Source organism: Pseudorca crassidens, chromosome 3 (assembly GCF_039906515.1).
Source record: "Pseudorca crassidens isolate mPseCra1 chromosome 3, mPseCra1.hap1, whole genome shotgun sequence".
NCBI lineage: Eukaryota > Metazoa > Chordata > Mammalia > Artiodactyla > Delphinidae > Pseudorca > Pseudorca crassidens.
In genome coordinates this window covers 117,835,318-117,857,287 of record NC_090298.1, presented here as the reverse complement: position 1 = coordinate 117,857,287, position 21,970 = coordinate 117,835,318, and the positions used below count along the sequence as shown (strand labels likewise).

The window sequence follows — 21,970 nt, the reverse complement described above, 5'->3', positions numbered from 1 at the left end:
AGAGGGTGACAGTCCCTAAGATTTTGCTTCATAGAGCAAATGCAGAGCAGTGCCACCCAAGGGAGACTGGGGCCCAGCTCAAACACATCATTAGGTGTTGGTCCAGAACTTCTACTTGTGTGTGGCAAAGTTGAGCTAAGCTTCTTAATTAAGGCTTGGATTTGTAGAGCCTGAGGCTGTAACCACTTTGAGACTCCTTCCTCCCTTTGCAAGACTACCAAAACCAGTAATGGTATGAGGGAAACCTCCAATAGAACATGAGTTCTCACTAAAATATCACCAACTAACAAGACTAACAGTGTGAAAAACAGACTCAACAAATAAAAGATGTTTACAGAAGCAACAGAGATTGGAACAACATGGAGAGAACTTAAAAGTAACAGATATTTAATTTCCTCCAACAAAAAAGAAGGAAATGGCAATTGTTTAAAAAAAAAAAAAAGAACAAATTGTTGTGAAAACCTGCCAAATGGAAATTTGGGGGGAAAAAAGCCCACCAAAAACTATAGTTAACTTAAAAAAATTCAGTATATTGGGTGAATCTCAGGTTTGGACCTAGCAAATATCAGAACATCAAGAATAAAGAAAACATCTTACAGAAAAGAAGTTTACAGATAAAAGAATGAGAACTAGACTGATAGACTGTTCATCAACAGTCTTCAATACCAAAAGAGGGAGAAGGAAAATTAGTTTACATGTTATTTTTTTATATAAATTTATTTATTTTTTTGCTGCGTTGGGTCTTCGTTGCTGTGCACGGGCTTTTGCTAGTTGCGGCGAGCGGGGTCTACTCTTCGTTGCGGTGTGGGGGCTTCTCATTGAAGTGGCTTCTCTTGTTGCAGAGCATGGGCTCTAGGCGCGTGGACTTCAGTAGCTGTGGCTTGTGGGCTCTAGAGCGCAGGCTCAGTAGTTGTGGTTCACGAGCTTAGTTGCTCCGCAGCATGTGGGATCTTCTCAGACTAGGGCTCGAACCCGTGTCCCCTGCATTGGCAGGCGGATTCTTAACCGCTGCACCAACAGGGAAGTCCCTAGTTTACATTTTAAAATCTATGACCAACCAAACTATTGGCTAAGAACATGAGGATTAGACATACAAATAACTGAATTATGCCTAATAAGTTGCCAGCTTTAAAACATGTAACAATCTACTCTAAAAAGCAAAATATAGTAGTGGAATATATGTTTAAAAACTGTCATTTTTTAAAGTCCCCATTTGCAAGGAAGCCATATTCAAGGATTAAGGAAGATTTATTAAAAGTGTGGTAAGTTAGTTCACTAGTTTTAATGAGTGATATTTGAATATAGTTTAGTCTTTTAACAACTCTACATAAAAGTTTAAAGTTCATTTTCATCTCTTTGCCTTTCAGTATTAAAAACTAGATTAGAATATTAGTAAGAGATCAATCTGGAAATAATTCACAGTAATGAATTTGTCCATCCTTTAAAAGAAAAACTACTGGGAAATTATTATGAATGTAGAAGGTCATCATTTTTACCTAGTGCTGGACTTTCGGTTGGGGGAATTCCAAAAAGTGGCAAAGATACTTAGTACTATACATATAGTGCCCTCTCTGTCATGTACTTAATAAAATATCCAGGTAAAGAAGTTTCTGAAAGTTGTCTTCAAATAAAAGGGTAAAAGGTTTCCAATAGCCAAGAAATAAAAGCAACTTTGAACCAAGAGTAAGGTATAATTTTTTCCTATCTTCAAATTTAGTCCATATGATCTTTTCTGGCTTTACGAAACTCTGATCACTTCTCAACAATATGTGAATTCAGTGCATCTATCAACTAAGATATTATTAAGTATCTGTCTTCTTATGTCTGGGTCTAAATAACTCCCCAGTTATATAGTGTCTCCAATTTGAGTCCAAAATCATATACCATATTGGCCAAAAAAGAACTGGCCTCCATATTTTCTGTAGTTGAAAACTTCCCTGGTTCTGACATGAGCTGCAACTAAGCCAGCCAAATACAGAGAAGTCTCGATCAGAATTCTTTGCCTTTTCTCTGATCTTCATGAAAATTCAGCTAAGTATGAAAAGAAGAAAAAGAAATCTGACCAAAGATGCAGATTCAATATCTCTATAAAGTACTTAATGAGTGAAAGGAAATACTGTCTTTCCCCTCATTAGTAAGGATTCATGTATTTCACTCTCATACCTAAAATAACACCATTTTAATATTATTATAACTTTATGTGTGATTGAAGACATGTCAGTATTAAATTTTTTTTTTTAACAGTCATTAGGCATTTTAAATTTTTGAGCTGTAATTGACATGTAACACTATATTGGCTTCAGGTGTGACAATGATTTGATATTTGTGCATATTGCAAATGATGACATAAGTCTAGTTAACATCTAGTTAACAACATTCTTTTTCTCTTTTGAGAATTTTCAAAATCTTTGAGAAACTTCAGTCCTCTTTCTTCTAGTCATGAGTATTCAATTTCTGGAAAGTTCTATGCCTCTGGATGAGAAAATGCCTATGAGGAGAAATTTTATTTTTTCCTAATCAGATTTGATAATTGGAGACTAAATATTTTGTACTTCAAAATAAGGTTTTTTTCTATTTCATTCAAAATAGACATAAAAATTGATGTTTGGTTGCTTCAAGAGTTTATTCTTAGTTGTAGTTAATTTAGACTTTCACAGTGATATCGCTCTCTCCCCTTTAGAACTTCCCATTCTTCTAATCTTCTTTTAATTACTCTATAGGAGGTAGAATGCTGATGTGGTTGGGCAGTGTTTATCCCAAAGTACAATACATAATCCTAAGTCATGTCAGGTTGAAATCTGAAGGAGGGAACTAAGAGAGGAAACAAAGAAAATATTTCCTTCATATATCACCATATAAATGCCAAGTAGATATTAATTTTTTTAAAGTAGGATTGGATGGGACACCACTTTTGCTATAAAGCATTTAGAGAACATATATACATGTACTTTCTTGAAATTTTTTTAAAATGGCCCTCAGGTTGATAATACTTACATCTCAGAAGTTAAAAAACAAATTGTCATTCCACCAGATGCTTATTAAATAATCTTTTCATGCCAAACGAAAAAGCACGATCAGTTGTTCAAAATGCCTATCTTTAATTTTTTTTTTCAGTCATCCATCATAAATACACTTTAGGCAAATCTAGGAGTAATCTGACCTACATTTTTTGTCCATTTTTAGCCAATATAAGCATATACAGTGTTGAAATATTAATTGCAAATGTCAAAACAGAAAATGAATTATATGTGTAAGTTGTATTTGAGTACTAAGCCCCTACAGGATGATACACCTTAAAATGGTACATATTAAAACATTTTTAGTTATCCACTTCATTAACCACAGACAAAGCTGCTTTAGGAGTATTATAAAGAATATTACCTGACTATATTCAATAGGGTAAATTATTAATATTGGTGGTTCAGAACTCTCTCTACATTGCTTTGCATAGAGAATTTGAAATAACTACCTTAAATAACCCTATTTGAAATCATCATTAAAAGATAATGCATTTATTTTTACTCACCTATTAGAAAAAGAAAGAGGCATTAATACTGGATTGAAAAGGTAGGAAGTAGATCAAAAAAGAACATGCAGGGTTAACTAGACAGAAAGTAAAATCAAGATATAAAGAAAATACTATATCAACTCAAGAGCCTTGACTTAAAAGAAAGCATTCGTAGCCAGACAACTTTCTGATTCTTCTGTTAATGAAACCTACGCTATTCTTGCAATTGCCTTTTTGCACTAGTCCTGCCCAGTGTCTTGAACCAGACCACTAGGGAGAATCGGCTTCAAGACGTTCAACTCATTGAACCCGGAGCCTCCCGTCAGACACACCTCGTACTGGTAGCTCTGGGACAGGGTCCCTGTGCCGCTGACGTCCACCAGGTGGCCTGGAAAGTGGCCCTCGGGCACCGAGCAGCGACTCACCGAGGCCGGCCCGCCCCTCCTGCACAGCCGCACCGCGACGAACACCAGCACCGAGAAGACGAAGAGCGACGACACCGACGCCAAGGCGACCACCAGATAGACGGTGAGCAGGGCGGCCGGGGCCGCGTCCGCCGCTTCCGCTTCAGGGGCCGGCAGGTAGGGCTGCGAGAAGCCGTCCACCAGCAGCACGTGCAGCGTGACGCTGGCCGAGAGCGGAGACTCGCCATTGTCTTTGACCAGCACCAGCAGCCTGTGCTTGGCCGCGTCGCGCTCGCTCAGCAGCCGGGCCGTGCGCACCTCGCCGTTGTGCGCCCACACGCCGAACAGCCCGGGCTCCGTAGCCTTGAGCAGTTGGTACGACAGCCAGGCGTTCTGGCCAGAGTCGCCGTCCACCGCCACCACCTTGGTCACCAGGTAACCCGCCTCGGCCGCCCTGGGCACCAGCTCGGTGCAGGGCGCCGAGGCGTTCTGCAGCGGGTACAGCACGAAGGGCGCGTTGTCGTTGTCGTCCGCCACGAGCACGCGCACCAGCACCTGGCTGCTGAGCGCGGGCGAGCCGCGGTCGGCGGCGCCCACGCGGAACTCGAACGCCCGCAGGGCCCTGTTGTCCAGGGACCTCAGGGCGAACAGGTGGCCGTTGTCCGGGTTGATGGACACCAGGGAGGCCAGGGGCACGTGCGCGTCGAGGGGCGGCAGCAGCGAGTAGGTGACCTGGGTGTTGGCGCCCGCGTCTCTGTGGCGCGGACGCTGCCGATGTGCAGGGCGGGGCTGTTGTTCTCGCGGACGGACAGGGTGTAGGAGGTCTGGGTGAAGGCGGGGGCGTTGTCGTTCACGTCGGACACCAGCACGGTTATGTTGTGCTGGGTTTTCAGTCTCGGTGTCCCCATATCTGTGACGGTGATGGTGATGTTATATTCGGATCTTGTTTCTCGGTCCAGGGCTGCGTTTGTGACTAAACTGTAAAAATTCTCAACAGAGGGTTTAAGAATGAAGGGAACATCATCTTGGATGGAGCAAACCATCCTTCCATTGTCTCCAGAGTCAGGATCTGAAACGCTGAATACAGCAATTACAGTCTCCTGCAAGGTTTCTGGGATCTCAGTGATAAGCGTTGACATGGTCAGTTCCGGCGGTTTGTCATTCAAATCCATCACTTGGACAAACACCACACAACTGCCAGAAAGGCCCCCACCATCTGTCGCCTGAATATTTAATGTATAAGTCTGAATAGATTCAAAATCCAGTTCCTGTGTTAAAAGGAGTTCTCCCGATTTTGCATTTATTCCAAAATGTCTTCCGAATTATCCTCAGATGCTTGGGAAAGTACATAAGATATTTCTCCATAGGTTCCAATATCTAAAACTCTGGCAGAGACAATGGCAACCTGGGATCCAATGGGGCTGTTTTCTAGGACATGCGCCTCATAGTGCAGCTTTGCAAACTCGGGGGCATTATCATTGATGTCTAAGACTTCAATGTGGATTAGGGCGGTCCCAGACCTGGGTGGAATCCTGCCATCCAGCGCTGTGACGGTTAATCTGATCTCAGGCTGTTCCTCTCTATCCAGTGCTTTGTCCAGCACCAGCCGTGGTAATATTGTGCCGTCGGAACTGTCTTGTAATTTAAGATGGAAGTGGGAATTGGGGCTGACTGTGTAACTTTGGAGACTGTTGCTTCCTACATCTAAGTCCTGGGCACGCTCTATTAGGAAAGTAGTTCCAGGAGTGATACTTTCTGAAATTTTCAATATTATTTCTTTGTCTAGGAAAACTGGAGAATGATCATTTATGTCCCTAATCCGTAGCTCAGCCTGGAAAAACTTCAAGGGATTTTCCAGTAACATCTGGAAAGGTAGTACACAGGGCTCGGTAGGGCCACACAGCTCCTCCCGGTCCAGTTTCTCATTTAACAACAAATCCCCGGTCTGCCTATCAAAATGCAAACGCATTTTTTTCCCTTTGGAAACGACCCGGGGGGCCCAAGCAGCTAGATCATCTACTTCCAACCCCAAGTCTTTCAACAGATTGGCCACAAAGGAGCCACTGTCCATTTCCTCGGCCACTGAATAACGCCTAGGCTCAGAGCCAGCCTGAGCTATGCCCAGCCAAACAAAGAATATCAAGACTTGCCTTTGTTTCAGAAAGCATTTCTTCCTCTCTCCTGCCTCCATCGCACTCTCGTCTCCCAGCAAACTTGACCCAGCTCGGATTCACGTTGTCGCTGATCTATCTCCCAGTATCACTCAGACACTGGGATAAGTGGAGATGCCTATGGCCCTGATTTCCCGGAGCAACTGCCTTAGAAAGCCTCCTTTTCCTGCTTGCTTCTGTAGCAGAGCATCTGGCTAGAGGAGCGCAGACTGGTAGCTTTCTTCCTTCTACTTCTAATGCTGCAGCGCCACCCTGCGTCCTTTCCGAGTGTTTACTTTTACCAAAACATTAAGGAAATCCCAATCCTTTCTTTCAGACTGATGGCAATCTAAATGGAATATTTTCAAGTAGTGTCTCTCAATGTACCGAAGTAACAATAATTCCATATTAACTAAAATCCAGTCCCTAATAACTTTTTAAAATTATCCTTCCATTATCCTCCCCCAGTTTTCTTCAACTTAAATAAGAATTCATATTCACTCTTGACTTCCTTTTACAAATGCACTTATTTTCTTAACCACTTGACATAAGGAATGTCTTAGAAAATGTTTTTAAACCAAGTTTCATGATTGTATTGGTGTTACATCTGTTTATTCTAGAACAGTCCCCTGTATTTTATTGATATTGAATTTTTTGAAATGTCCAGATCAGTTGTCTTATAGGTAAACAAAAGATAAAAATAGCTAAGGCATTGATACTTGTGACTATAAATTAACAATTAGCTATGCTTCAGAAGAAAAGAAAACACTACTGAAGATAGAGCAATAAAACAATAACTATAGCATTATTCAGAAAGGGGGTGTTTCCTCTACTTTTTACCCAGAGCCCAAAAAGCAAGAATGCCAAGGGTGATAGCTGTCTCCATATACTATCTTGTTTTTAGCTTCAAGTAACCTAATTTAATTGGAGATAAGGTGATGTTAAAGAGATATATCTCCCGTCTCTCTGTCTTGCATTAGGTTGGCAGAATATGGGAATTTTTTTTTTTTTTTTTACATTCAATGGAAAGAAAATTCTGGAAGGAAGGACCAAGGCATTTTCTTTTTATTCCAGAGTTCTGAGATAATCCTTAAAGAGGTGAAGTCTTCTTCTGGAAGTACTTGTAGGATGAGCAGGTAAGTGTCAACATCACCAATTTTATGGAATTGTCATCCAACATCTTTTACATGAAGAAAGGTATTTCTGAAACTATTTCCTATGTAAATTGCCTGAATGTTTGCCATGTAGCCATGAAGTTGCCTGGTAATTTTCTTGCAGTGGATGTTTATAATGCACAGATATGAGTGGTATTTAAAATGTGTGATGAGTACGCACCAGAGATTGGAGAATTCAGTGAGACTGGAAAATTCAGTGAGCCTGGAGAATTCTGTGAACAGCTCCTTAATATACTGAGATTAAATCTTGAGCAGGCTTTGACAACCAGGTTGCTGAGGAGCATGCATCTCAAAGGTTGTCACTGATTGTCACGATCTGGACCTTAGGAGGTCTGCGACTAGTGTTGATACCTACCATTTTCTTCTGTGAGAGTTAAACTTACCATAGGTTGTTCTTCATCCAGTGATTTTCCCCCAAGAATGGGCAAATTACTCACCCCACTATTGCATCGCATATTATTGTGAAATTAAACTCCCTGTGTAGTTTCCAATGGTGGAAAATTCGACCAAATCTCATGCACATCCCCATGCACATTCTGAAACATTCACAAGAATTTTTCAAAGGGGCAACTTCTCAGATTCATAGATTTTTCTCAGAAAACAAAAAAGTTTACAGGTAATACTTGGAAATGTATAGTTTCTATACGTCTGGCTTCATATTCAGGAGGAAAGGCTCTTCTGTGGGTGTATCTAAAATATTCTTTGATCTCTTAATAGTTTAGATCCACCCATTCTTCGTGATTCGTGATTCGTGATTCTTTACTCACGAATCTTTGGTCAGTTTGGAAACCACCTTGCTCAGGTCTGTCCGCCCGCCGCTACGCAGACACTCCCCTTTCGGCTGCGAGGCCAAATCTCCAGGAACCGGCTATAAAAAGCAGCCTTCCTTTTCCTGGACTGCTTACGCTACGCCCAGGAAGTAAAGGAAAACTCACCACTTGCATTTTTCTGCTGGATTTTCTCTCAGTTTCCAGCATAGCCTCTTTGACTACGTTGTCTTTAATGAAAGAAGCCTTCGGAAGTCTTCCAGTAGGGATAACATCAACATATATCTAGTTCCCATTTGTTTGAAGAAAGGTCTAAAATCTCAGCTTGCTGCCGACGTTTTCCAAGGCGCGTCAACCCCCAGCCCCTCTCAGTTTTGTCTTTTGTAAAATGGAGTCTGTGGCAAGCGCCTGGCTCCACCTCCATTTTTAGCCTGCAGCGCCGCCTGGCGTCTGAACTGAAAACCTGGTTTGTACAGCGCTTTCCCTCAGAAACTGTCAAAAAAAAAAAAGAAACAAACAAAAACAAAAAAGTGTTCGTGTCACGTGGTCTAGTGGCACAATTCTTACCTCCTGATAGTTTAAATTACTTCTCCGACTTTGGGTTTAGCTAATTACAATTTTTAATTAGTATGCGGCTTTATTATCATCCAGCTGTACAATTTCTTTTGAGAGTAATTTGAATTTGATTTCTTCCATTTTAGACAGGCCAGTCGTTGGGCTGTACATTCACTGAGTTTTTAAATTCATCGGCAGGTGTTTATTACACACAGATTAATTTCAGGCACTGTGAAAGGCATTAGGGATATAAAATCGAATACAGCCTGATACTTACACCCCAAGAGGTTACAGCCTAGAAGTAAAGTAAAACGATAATTACTGTAGTGAGTCATAAGTGCTAAGACAGAGATTTGCACAGGCACTCTGAAGTACTCAAAAGGAATATTTAAGTAAGAACAGAAATGGGGTATCAGGAAAGATTCTCAGAGGAGGTGAGGTTCGAGCTAAGTTGAATTTTATGGTACCAACTTAAAAAGAAACCCATTGAAATAGTTTTCTGCTGCAGATAAAGTATTTCTGATTTTACAGGAAAGAAGATTTACTCAAATGATGGAAACATCATGGCTTATTTGGGATACAGTCTTTTACTCAATCAACATCACAGAGTTCTGTATGACGTGTTGTGGGGTGACAACTAACTAAAAGACTAGGGCTGGGCCCTTGTTTCCTATTTCAATTTGCTCACCTATCTAATACTCAACTTAAAGGAGAGTCCTAAGCATGAGTATGTGTGTGTATGAGTGGCTTGTTCTGTTAACAGTATCTTTAGGAGATACTTTTGAGTGGTGATTAAGAGCACAGACTTTTATGTCAGGAAGACTCATATTCAAGTACTGGCTCTGCTACATCATATATGTTAAGTTAGGAAAATTCTTTACTCTCTCCAGACTTCAGTTTCCTCATCTGAAGGAAAAAAAAAAAAAAAAAAAGGATGTAAGGATGGTATCTACTTCATGAATTTGTAAGAATTATGTGAAACAATGCTTATGAAATAGTCCGCCTAGTTCTTGGAACATCATAGTGTTTCATAAGTGCTAGCTATTTTAAGTGGTGATACAATGAAAACAAGGCACTTACCTACATAGTTCGGTTTACTCCTACCAACAAATGTAAGTCTAAATGACTCCCTTGTGTATGTTGGTGGGAATGTAAATTGGTGCAGCCACTATGGAAAAGAGTATGGAGGTTCCTCAAAAAAAGAACTATCATATGATCCAGCAATTCCACTTATGGGTATATATCTGAAGGAAATGAAATCACTATCTCGAAGAAATATTTGCACCCCTATGTTCATTGTAGCATTATTCACAATAGCCAAGACATGGAAAAAACCTAAGTGTCCACCCATGGATGAATAAAGAAAATGTGGTGTGTATATATACATGGTAATTATGTCAGAAAAAGGATATGTTAACTGACCTTACTGTGGTAAACATCTTGCAGCAGAAAGGGGAATATTAGAGTAGTGGCAAGAGGACAGACCCAAGCAGGGTGGTTTACAAAGAAACCAAAGAATATCTTAGATCCACCCACAGAAGAGCCTTTGGTTCCAAAGGGAAGGCAGATGTATAGAAGCGCTACATTTCCAAGTATTACTTGTAGACTTCCTTTCTGTATTCTGAGAAAAATCTATGAATCTGAGATGTTCTCCCTTTGAAAAATTCTTCTGGAGTACCAGAATGTACATGAGGAAGTGCATGAGATTTGCGTGAATATTTCATCATTGGAAACTACACAATCAGTTCAATTTCCGTTTTGTTGTTGTTGTAATTATGGTGACAATATTGAGCTCTCCTCTCATAGCAACTTTCTATTATTGAAGTATAGTTGATTTACACTATCATGTTAGTTTCAGGTGTAGAGCAAAGTGATATAGATATATATACATACATATATGTATTCTTTTTCAGATTCATTTTCATTATAGGTTATTACAAGATATTGAATATAGCTCCCTGTGCTATATAGTAAATCCTTGTTGTTTATCTGTTTTATATATAATATTGTATATCTGTTACTCCAAACTCCTATTTTATCTCCTCCCCCTTCCCCTTGAGTAACCATAATTTTGTTTTCTGTCTGTGAGTCTTTCTAATTTGTAAACAAGTTTATTTGTATTATTTCTTATATTCCATATATAAGCGATACCAGATAATGTTTGTCTTTCTTGGTCTGACTGACTTCACTTTCTATGATAATCTCTAAGTCCATCCATGTTGCTGCAAATGGCATTATTTCATTCTTTTACACGGCTGAGTAACATTCTTTTTGTATATGTACACCACATCTTTATCCATTCATCTGTTGATGGACATTTCCATTGTTTCCATGTTTTGGCGATTGTGAGCAGTGCTGCTATGAACGTAGGGGTGCATGTATCTCTTTGAATTATAGTTTTGTCTGGATTATGGCCAGGAGTGGGGTTGCTGGATCATATGGTACTCTATTTGTAGTTTTTATAGGAATCTCCATGCTGTTCTCCATAGTGGCTGCACCAATTTACATTCCTACCAACAGTGTAGGAGGGTTGCCTTTTCTCCACACTGTCTCCAGCATTTGTTATTTGTAGACTTTTTAAAGATGGCCATTCTGACCGGTGTCAGGAGGTACCTTATTATAGTTTTGATTTGCATTTCTCTACTAATCAGTGATGTTGAGCATCTTTTCATGTGTCTGTTGGGCATCTGGATGTCTTCTTTGGAGAAATGTCTATTTGGGTCTTCTGCCCATTTTTTGATTGGGTTGTTTGTTTGTATGTTTGTTTGTTTTTTGGTATTAAGTTGTATGAGCTGTTTGGATATTTTAGAAATTAAGCCCTTGTTGGTCGCATCGTTTGTAAATATTTTCTCCCGTGCTGTAGGTTGTCTTGTTTTGTTGATGGTTTCCTTTGCTCTGCAAAAGCTAATAAGGTTGATTAGGTCCCATTTGTTTAATTTTGCTTCTATTTCTTTTGCCTTGGGAGATTAATCTAAGAATATATTGCTGTAATTTATATCAAAGAATCATTTACGTATGTTCTCTTTTAGGAATTTTATGGTGTCGTGTCTTATATTTAAGTCTTTAAGCCATTTTGAGTTTATTTTTGTGTATGGTGGGAGGGAGTACTCTAACTTCATTAATTTACATGTGGCTGTCCAGAGTTCCCAACACCAGTGAGAAGAGACTGTCTTTTCTCCACTGTTTATTCTTCTCTCCTTCATCAAAGATTAATCGACTGTCAGTGTGTGGATTTATTTCCGGGATGCTTATTCTTTCCCATTGATCTGTATGTCTGTTTTTGTGTCTATATCACACTGTGGTTTTTTTAATAACATTTTTTAAATTTTGGATTGCACTTGGGCAAGGGCAAGGGATCTGGTGTGTGTTTGTGTGTGTGTGTGTGTATGTATGTGTTTTCCAATCATTTTTTTCAGGACTGCTAAGGCCCTTTCTTTTGTTAAGACCGTGCTGTGCGGCATAGGGGATCTTAGTTCCCTGACCAGGGATCGAACCTACGCCCCCTATATTGGGAGCACAGAATCTTAAACAATGAATAGCAAGGGAAGTCCCCACACTGTGTTGTTTGTAATTTATTTTATTGAAGGATAGTTGAGTTATGATGTTGTGATGATTTCTGATGTAGAGGAGAGTGATTCAGTTTTACATATATACAGATACTTTTTCATATTCCTGTCCATTACTATTTATCACAGGATATTGTGTATAGTTAAATGTGCTATACAGTAGTACCTCCTTCTTAATCCATTCTCTGTATAATAGTTTACATCTGCTAATCCCAAACTCCCAATCCATATCTCTCCTTCTTGGCAACCACAGGTCTGTTATCTATGACTCTGAGTCTGTTTCTGTTTGCAGATGAGTTCGTTTTTGTCATATTTCAGATTCAACATGTAAGTGATACCATATGGTATTTGTCTTTCTCTTTCCGACTTCTTCCTTCCTTAGTTTTGGGAAGTGGTAGTGGGAAGCTGTTTTCTGTACCATGTCACGGAAAGACCAGAATGAAATTTTTGACCAAGACAATGTGATACTCTCTTGGTCCATCCGTGTTGCTGCAAATGGCATTATTTCAGCTTTTTTTATGGCTGAGTACTACTCCATTATATATGTATATATACACCATATCGTCTTGATCCCTTCATCTCTTGACTGACATTTAGGTTGATCCCGTGTCTTGGCTATCGTGGGTAGTGCTCCTGTGAACCTAGGGGTGCATGTATCTCTTTGAATGATAGTTTTGTCTGGATGTATGACCAGGAGTGGAATTGCAGGATCATATGGTAATTCTAGCTGTACTTTTTTGAGGAACCTGCCTACTGTTTTTTATAGTGGCTGCAGCAATTTATATTTCCCCCCACAGTGTAGGAGGGTTACCTTTCCTCCACACCCTCTCCAGCATTTGTTATTTGTAGATTTTTAATGATGGCCATTCTGACCGCTGTGAGGTGGTACCTCAATGTACTTTTGATTTGCATTTCTCTACTAATCAGTGATGTTGAGCATCTTTTCTTGTGTCTATTGGCCATCTGGATGTCTTCTTTGGAGAAATGTCTGTTTGGCTCTTCTGTGCATTTTTGACTGGGATGTTCATTTTTCTTTTATACATTTGTTTCTATGAGCTGTTTGTATATTTTAGCAGTTAAGCCCTTGTCGGTCACATGCTTTGCACATCTTTTCTCCCATTCCGAAGGTGATCTTTTTGTTTTGTTGATGCTTTCCTTCGCTATGCAAAAGCATATAAGGATGATTAGGTCCCACTTGTTTATATTTGCTTTCATTTCTTTTGCACTGGGAGACCGATCTAAGAAATTATTGCTACAATGTATGTCACAGAATGTTTTGCCTATGTTCTAGGAGTTTTATGGTGTCCGGTCTTACATTTAAGTCTTTGAGGCATTTTGAGTTTATTTTTGTATAAAGTGGGAGGGAGTGTCTACCTTCATTGATTTTCATGTGTCTGTCCTCATTCCCAGTACCACTTGCTGAAGAGACTGTCTTTTCCGCATTGTATATACTTGCCTCCTTCATGGAAGATTAATCGTCCGTTGGTCTGTGGATTTCGTGCTGGGCTCCTTAATCTGTTACAGTGATGTATGTATCTGTTTTTTGCCTATACCACATTATGTTTCTTTTGATTTATTTTATTGAAGTATAGTTCATTTACAGTGCTTTCTGGTGTACGGCACAGTGATTCAGTTTTACATATATATATATACTTTCCACATTCTTTTTTAGTACAGTTTATCAGAGGATATCGAATGTAGTTCCCTGTGCTGTACAATAGGACCTTGTTGTTTATTTATTCTCTATAGAATAGTTTGCATCTGCTAATCCCAAACTTGCCATCCATCCCTCTCCCAGTTCCTCTCCCCCTTGGCTACCACAGGTCTGTTTTCTATGTCTTTGAGTCTGTTTCTCTTATGTAGGTAAGTTCATTTGTGTCCTATTTCTGATTCCCTGTAGTAGTAATATCACATGGTATTTGTCTTTCTCTTTTTGACTTCCTGCATGTAATATGATAATCTCTAGGTCCTTCCAGGTTGCTGCAAATGGCATTATTGCATTATTTTTTATGGCAGAGTAGTACTCCACTGTATACATGTACCACATCTTCTCTTTTTTTCCAATTTTATTTTACTTTGTTATTATTATTGTACATCTTTATTGGAGTATAATTGCTTTACAATGGTGTGTTAGTTTCTACTTTATAACAAAGTGAATCAGTTATACATACACATATTTTCCCATATCTCTTGCGTGTCCCTCTCTCCCATCCTCCGTATCCCACCCCTCTAGGTGGTCACAAAACACTGAGCTGATCTCCCTGTGCTATGTGGCTGCCTCCCACTAGCTATCTATTTTACATTTGGTAGTGTATATATGTCCATGCCACTCTCTCACGTTGTCACAGTTTACCCTTCCCCGCTCCATATCCTCAAGTCCATTCTCTAGCAGGTGTGTGTCTTTGTTCCTGTCTTACCCCTAGGTTCTTCATGACATTTTTTTTTCTTAAATTACATATATATGTGTTAGGATACGGTATTTGTCTTTCTCTTTCTGACTTACTTCACTCTGTATGATGGACTGTAGGTCCATCCACCTCGTTACAAATACTTCAATTTCGTTTCTTTTTATGGCTGAGCAATATTCCATTGAATATATGTGCCACATGTTCTTGAACCATTCATCTGTTGATTGACATTTAGGATATTCCCATTTCTTGGCTTTTGAATAGTGCTGCTGTGAATATAGGGGTGCATGTATCTCTTAGAATGATAGTCTTTTCTGGATATATGCCGAGGACTAGGATTGCTGGATCATAATGTAACTCTTTTTGAACTTCTTGGAGGACACTGCTTACTGTTTCCTCTAGTTGCTACACCCATTTACATTCCCACCAATAGTGTAGGAGGGTTTCCTTTTGTCACACCCTCTCCAGCATTTCTTCTTTGGAGGCTTTTTAGTGATGGCCGTTTTGAGTGGTGTGAGGAGATACCACTTTGTAGTTTTGATTTGCATTTCTCTAAGAATCAGCAATGCTGAGCATTTTTCATGTGTCCATTGGCCATGTGGATGTCTTCTTTGAATAAATCTCTAAGTCTTCTGCCCATTTTTGGATTGGTTGTTTAGTTTGCTTGTTGGTTTGTATTGAGTTGTATGTGCTGTTTGTATATTTTAGAAATAAAACCCTTGTTGGTCGCATCGTTGAAAACATTTTCTTTCATTCTGTAGGTTTTTTGTTTTGTTTTGTTTTGTTGATGCTTTCCTTTGCTGTGGAAGAGCTTCTAAGGTTGATTAGTCCCGTTTGCTTATTTTTGCTTTTAATTCTTTTTTGTTGTCCAGCTGATCTAAAAAAGCATTGCTAGGATTTTTGTCAGAGGATGTTTTGCCTATGATTTCTTCTAGGTGTTTTATGGTGTCATGTCTTTATATTTAAGTCTTTAAGCCATTTTGAGTTTATTTTTGGGTACGGTGGGAGGGAGTGTTCTAACTTCATTGATTTACATGTGGCTGTTTATCTTTCCCTATACCACTGGCTGAAGAGACTGTCTTTTCTTCATTGTACATACTTGCTCCTTCATCACAGATTAATTCACTGTCGGTATGTGGATTTCTTTCTGGGTTCCTTATTGGGGTTCATTAATCTATATGTCTGTTTTTGTGCCAATACCACACTGTGGTGTTTTTTTTCAATTTATTTTAATGAAGTATATTTGATATACAATGTTGTGTTAATTTTCTGCTCTGCAGCACAGTATTTAGAATTACTATATAAAGATTCTTTTTCATATTCCTTTCTGTTACAGTGTATCACAGGATGTTGTTTATAGTTCCCTGTGGTATACAGAAGGACCTAGTTTGTTTGTCCACTGTCCATGTAATAGTTTATGTCTGCTAATCCCAAACTCCCAATCCATCCGTTCCCTGCCCTTCTGCCCCTTGGCAACCCCTGGTCTGTTCTTTGTCTCTGAGTCTGTGCAGATGAGTTCCTTTTTGTCATATTTCAGATTCCACATGTAAGTGATACCATATGGTATTTGGCTTTCTCTTTCCGACTTCCTTCACTTAGTTTTGGGAAGTGGTAGTGGGAAGATGTTTTCCGTATCATGTTACGGAAAGACCTGAATGAACTTCTTGGCCAAGCCAATGTGATACTCTCTTGGTCCATCCGTGTTGCTGCAAATGGCATTATTTCAGCTTTTTTTATGGCTGAGTAGTACTCCATTATATATGTATATATACACCATGTCGTCTTGATCCCTTCATCTCTTGACTGACATTTAGGTTGATCCCGTGTCTTGGCTATCGTGGTTAGTGCTCCTGTGAACCTAGGGGTGCATGTATCTCTTTGAATGGTAGTTTTGTCTGGATGTATGACCAGGAGTGGAATTGCAGGATCATATGGTAATTCTAGCTGTACTTTTTTGAGGAACCTGCCTACTGTTTTTTATAGTGGCTGCAACAATTTATATTCCCCCCTATAGTGTAAGAGGGTTACCTTTTCTCCACACCCTCTCCAGCATTTGTTATTTGTAGACTTTTTAATGATGGCCATTCTGACCGCTGTGAGGTGGTACCTCAATGTACTTTTGATTTGCATTTATCTACTAATCAGTGATGTTGAGCATCTTTTCATGTGTCTATAGGCCGTGCAGCAGCATAAGTCTTGGGTTCTGCGTTTGGAGGCTGCCGCGGAGCCATTACTGTCTTTTGTAATGCATTAAGGATTTTAGCACACACTGCTTTTTATTTTTAATTCTCTGCTTCTATTTTTATGCTTGCCTCTCCACTTCTCTTTGCCGTGTGGAGTCAAAGCTGAACCACGTCGATAAGAGCCTTGCACTATATCCAAGTGTTTTTCCTCCAGATTGATTCTGGTCTGTTAGTGCGAAGAACTAGGCAGGAAGTCTCCTGGGTTTCAGGACTTTCAGTCCTTGAGAGAAGGTCTAAAGGCCTGGTTGAGCTTAAACATTTTTGGCAAGAATACTTCATTGGTGATTCTGTGTGCTTTATATTCTCTCACATGTGCTGTTTTGTTTTATTTTTATACGGTTGGACCTCAAGTTCACAGAATTGGATTATGATAAACTGTCATCATTAGTCCATACCTGACCTGCATTGTTTATTTACTTACCTATCCAGTATCATTTAGCTGTATATCTATATATGCAGTTATCTATCGAAATAGTAATAAGAATTTGTGAACACAGTACCTCCACACAAATGCCAGGACCTTGGTAGTAATATACATCTGATCATACAAATGGTCCCTCCTACCACTCCCTGGACCCAGCAGATCAAGGTAACTGTCATCCTGAATTCTATGTGCATCATTCTTTGCTCCTCTGAATTTTTTTTTGTATTATATTTTACTCCCACGTATATATTTTTCTAGTTGTTTTAAATTTTATAGTAAGGGTAAAATACTGTATGTGATACTTTGGTACTTTTTTTTCTCTAATATTTATTTTTAAAATCCAGTCATCTTGTGTTCCTGTAATTCATTTATTTAGATTACTGTAAAACATTCCATTTTGTGAGTATGCCATAGCTTATTCATTCAGTTGATAGGCATATGGATTGTTTCCTGATTTTTGCTCCTGTTGCCCACTGTCAATATAAACATTCTTATATATACCTCCTGATGCAAATGTACAAGAATTTCTTTTGGGTATATAACTAGGAATAGAAATTCTGGAACTAGCAAGTATTTATCTAGGAGTAATCGTTATATTTATTAGCTAATATTCAACTATTTTGCAAAGTAGCTGTACTGATTTTTACATGCACTTGCAGTATATAGGCCTGAATCTCTTGTATCCACATGCTTTCTAACACTTGGCATTGTCAGGCTTTTAAATTTCTGTCAGACAAAAAAATCTACCTGATCTTGGTTTTGATCTGTATTTCTCTAATTACAGCAAAAGAACATCTCTTTGTGCATCTATTGGTTATATGTTTCTTCTGTGAAATGTTTGTTCATATCTTTTACCATTTTTCTATTGTTATTTTTATTTATATTGGTTTGTAGGAGTTCTTTATATATCCTTGATATTAATTCTTTGTCAGTGTGTATATGTGAGTATCCTCTCCTGGTTTGTACCTTTTCGCATCTTTAACATGTCTATTGATAAATGAAGTTTCTTGATTTTATTACAACTGTATTAATCTTTTATTCTATGGTCAGAAATAATTTCTTTTTAAAGAAATTATTTCTAGCCCAAGGGTCTAAAATCCATTAACCTGTATTTTCCACTAAGACCTTGAACGTTGTTTTGGGTTTTGTTTTTGTTTTTGACATTTGAGTCTTAGAACCATTTGAATTAAGACCCAATTTAATCTTTTTCTCTTTGGATAACCATTTTTAACTGAACATTTCATCTTTTCAAATTGATCTGTGTTATGGACTGAATATTTGTGCCCCACCCCCTACCCTAGTTCATATATTGAAGCCCTAGCCCCCACTGTGATGGTGTTAGGACGAGGGGCCTTTGGGCACTAATTAGGTTTAGATAAAGTCATGAGGGTGGAGACTATGATGGGATTAGTGTCTTTATAAGAAGAGGAAGAAATATCATAGCTGCTTCTTTACACCATGTATACATACATGGTGTATGTATATGTACATGGTGTATGTATATGTACATGGTGAGGAGGCTGCAGCCTGCAAGCCAGGAAGAAGACCATCATTAAGAAACCAGCTGCTACATAGAGAATGGACTTGAGGACACGGGGAAGGGGAAGCTGGGACGAAGTGAGAGAGTGGCATGGACATATATACACTACCAAATGTAAAATAGATAGCTAGTGGGAAGCAGCCGCATAGCACAGGGAGGTCAGCTCGGCGCTTTGTGTCCACCTAGAGGGGTGGGATAGGGAGGGTGGGAGGGAGGAAGATGCAAGAGGGAAGAGATATGGGGATATATGTATACGTGTAGCTGATTCACTTTGTTATAAAGCAGAAACTAACACACCATTGTAAAGCAATTATACTCCAATAAAGGTGTTAAAAAAAATAAACAAAATTAAAAATTCAGTTCCCTGGGATTTGCCTGGCAGTGTAGTGGTTAAGAATCTGCCTGCCAATGCAGGGGACACGGGTTCGAGCCCTGGTCCGAGAAGATCCCACATGCCGCAAAGCAACTAAGCCCATGACCCACAACTACTGAGCCTGCGTGCTGCAACTACTGAAGCCCGCGCTCCTAGAGCCCGTGCTCTGCAACAAGAGAAGCCACCGCAATGAGAACCTCACGCAATGCAACGAAGAGTAGCCCCAGCTCGCTCCAACTAGAGAAAGCCCGCGCGCAGCAACAGAGTCCCAATGCAGCCAAAAATAAAATAAATAAATAAAATTCTGTTCCCCAGTCAAAACAACAAGAACAACAACTGGATTTATCAATAGACATTAAGGTAATGGTGATGTGGCAGTGCCCTTAGCTTTAAGATCAGTGTAACTACCCCTCAAAAAATAGCATTCAGAAAATGTATTAAACTCAAAAACAGAAAATATGTTTCAGGATTGAAGGAGGTAGATACTTTAGGGGACACTTCAGTTGATCCTTTTAATTAACTCTGACAACCTTCCATTTCAAGGTTTAATAACTAAACTACACCATAATATTGGCAAATCTGAATTGCCCAGAATTTATCTCAAGTTATTTTCTGTGACAAAGATATTTGAGCATCATAAAACTCATAGGCAATTAAAATGCAAAGCAATATTTGGATTATTTTCACGTATAAGCATGGCCTCACATTTTATAGGGTTAAGTAAAGCAGTATGCAAAGGCTAGCATGCAAAACTCATATCTATGAAGTAAGTAAAATCAGGTACAATTAAGGGACAAGCACATTGGAAAAACTTCTTCAAAAAGAGGAAATAGATCACCCTGGAAATTACATATACATCAGCTAACGTTCTTCATTACATTACAGAACAAAGAACTAAAGTACAGTTATGTAGAAGAGCATAATTTTCCTTCAAACTTAACATAAAAAACCAGACTGGTACCAAACCATTTAAATTGCACCCCATGACACACGGTAGCACAGTCTACGAAACAAAAGGGATCACATTCACACACGCTATTTGCAAACTTCTGGCCTCATAACAATTGGCACAGTCCGTGACTGGAGAGGAAATGTATATATAAAGTGGCTCTATCTCATTTTAAGGCGACACAGAATGTATTTTCTGACAAATTATTATAGGATTTAGATTGTATTTATGTTCTTTGTGGATGAATCAATTGTTTCATTCAATTAGCAAATATTTTTTATCTCCCACGTTTTGATACTAGGCACTGGGACCGGATGAACATGATATTAGACTCCTGATTATCATGGAGCTTCCAGTCTTAGGTGAGGGAAACAATAAGTACATAAAGAAATAAAGTGAATTTTCTAAATGTTAATCACATTTTAAGTGAATTCTCTAAAACTTAGATGCAGGTGTTGATATATTAGAGAATAGAAATTGAAATTTTAATGACCTCAATAGTCTACCAAATTGATCCTATTAATAAATAAATGGAAATGAAGAGGAATAAGTGGAAACTGTTACACAGTTAGACTGAAGTACTATAAATACATGTTGAAGAATACTTGACCACCTAAAGAAGAGGCAAGCAGAAAAGTTATCCAAACAGTAGAGGTGGATTTTTTAAAATTCCAAACTAATTTAAAAATTACTGGCAAATGAGTAGAAGGAAGTAATACTTCAATTGTATTCTACTTTAATCAGACTATTCGTCTTTCAGCCAACTGTCCTAAATGAACGTGGGCCTCCAGAAGAACACGACCTTCTCTGTTTACATTTATATCTACGTCAAACACATTAAAAAGAGGAATCACTACTCAGCCATAAAAAGGAACGAAATTGGGTCATCTATAGAGACGTGGATGGATCTAGAGACTCAGAGTGAAGTCAGAAAGAGAAAAACAAATATCGTATATTAACGCATATACGTGGAACCTAGAAAAATGGTACAGATGAACCGGTTTGCAGGGCAGAAATTGAGACACAGATGCAGACAACAAACGTATGGACACCAAGGGGGGGGGGAGGTGGCAGGGGAGGGGAGGGCGGGGATGAACTGGGAGATTGGGATTGACATGTATACACTAATATGTATAAAATGGATGACTAATAAGAACTTGCTGTATAAAAAAATAAATGAACTAAAATAAAAAAAGAGGAATCATCCTTGTTCCCTCACGGGGTCTTCAAAACAGAAACAGACCGAGTCACGGGCCCCCTACAGTCATCTTCATAATCAAGAAACAGAGACTAAGAATTATAGTGGGCTTCACGTCCTCACTCCACTGACTTGGGTACTTTAAAATCCACGGTATGGTTAGTTATGAGTTTTTTTACGGCTCCAGATTGAATATAGCCTGTGGAGATGCCTAGATATTTCCAGAAACAAAAACCACTTTCGCACGGACGCCCTATCTCCGGCAATCGCGGAAGCCTAGGAGGTATCCGGCCCCACAGAGATCCGGTAAAAGCCCTAGCTTAGCGGAGGCGGACGGGACAATCTATGTCCTTTTTATAACCGTTTTCTCTAAATACTTGTAAACCTACAGCTTTTTTTTTTTTTTTTTTCGGTACGCGGGCCTGTCAATGTTGTGGCCTATCCCGCTGGGGAGCACAGGCTCCAGACGCGCAGGCCCAGCGGCCACGGCTCACGGGACCAGCCGCTCCGCGGCACGCGGGGTCCTCGCGGACCGCGGCACGAACCCGCGACGCCTGCATCGGCAAGCGGACTCCCAACCGCTGCGCCAATAGGGAAGCACTAAACCAACCCCTCTTTACGAAACATAACCTTCATCCCGTTAAGACCAAGCTCTCGCGAGACAACAAGACACGCCGGAGCGCGTATTCGGCCGTTGCGCCTGCGCGCGC

The 21,970-nt window shown here is 39.5% G+C and overlaps 1 pseudogene; it reads right to left on the bottom strand.

The window, feature by feature from the left end:
* Nucleotides 1-3,238: 3,238 nt before the first annotated feature.
* On the bottom strand, nt 3,239-8,417 carry LOC137221782 (protocadherin beta-2-like; annotated as a pseudogene).
* Between the last annotated feature and the right edge of the window lie 13,553 nt (nt 8,418-21,970).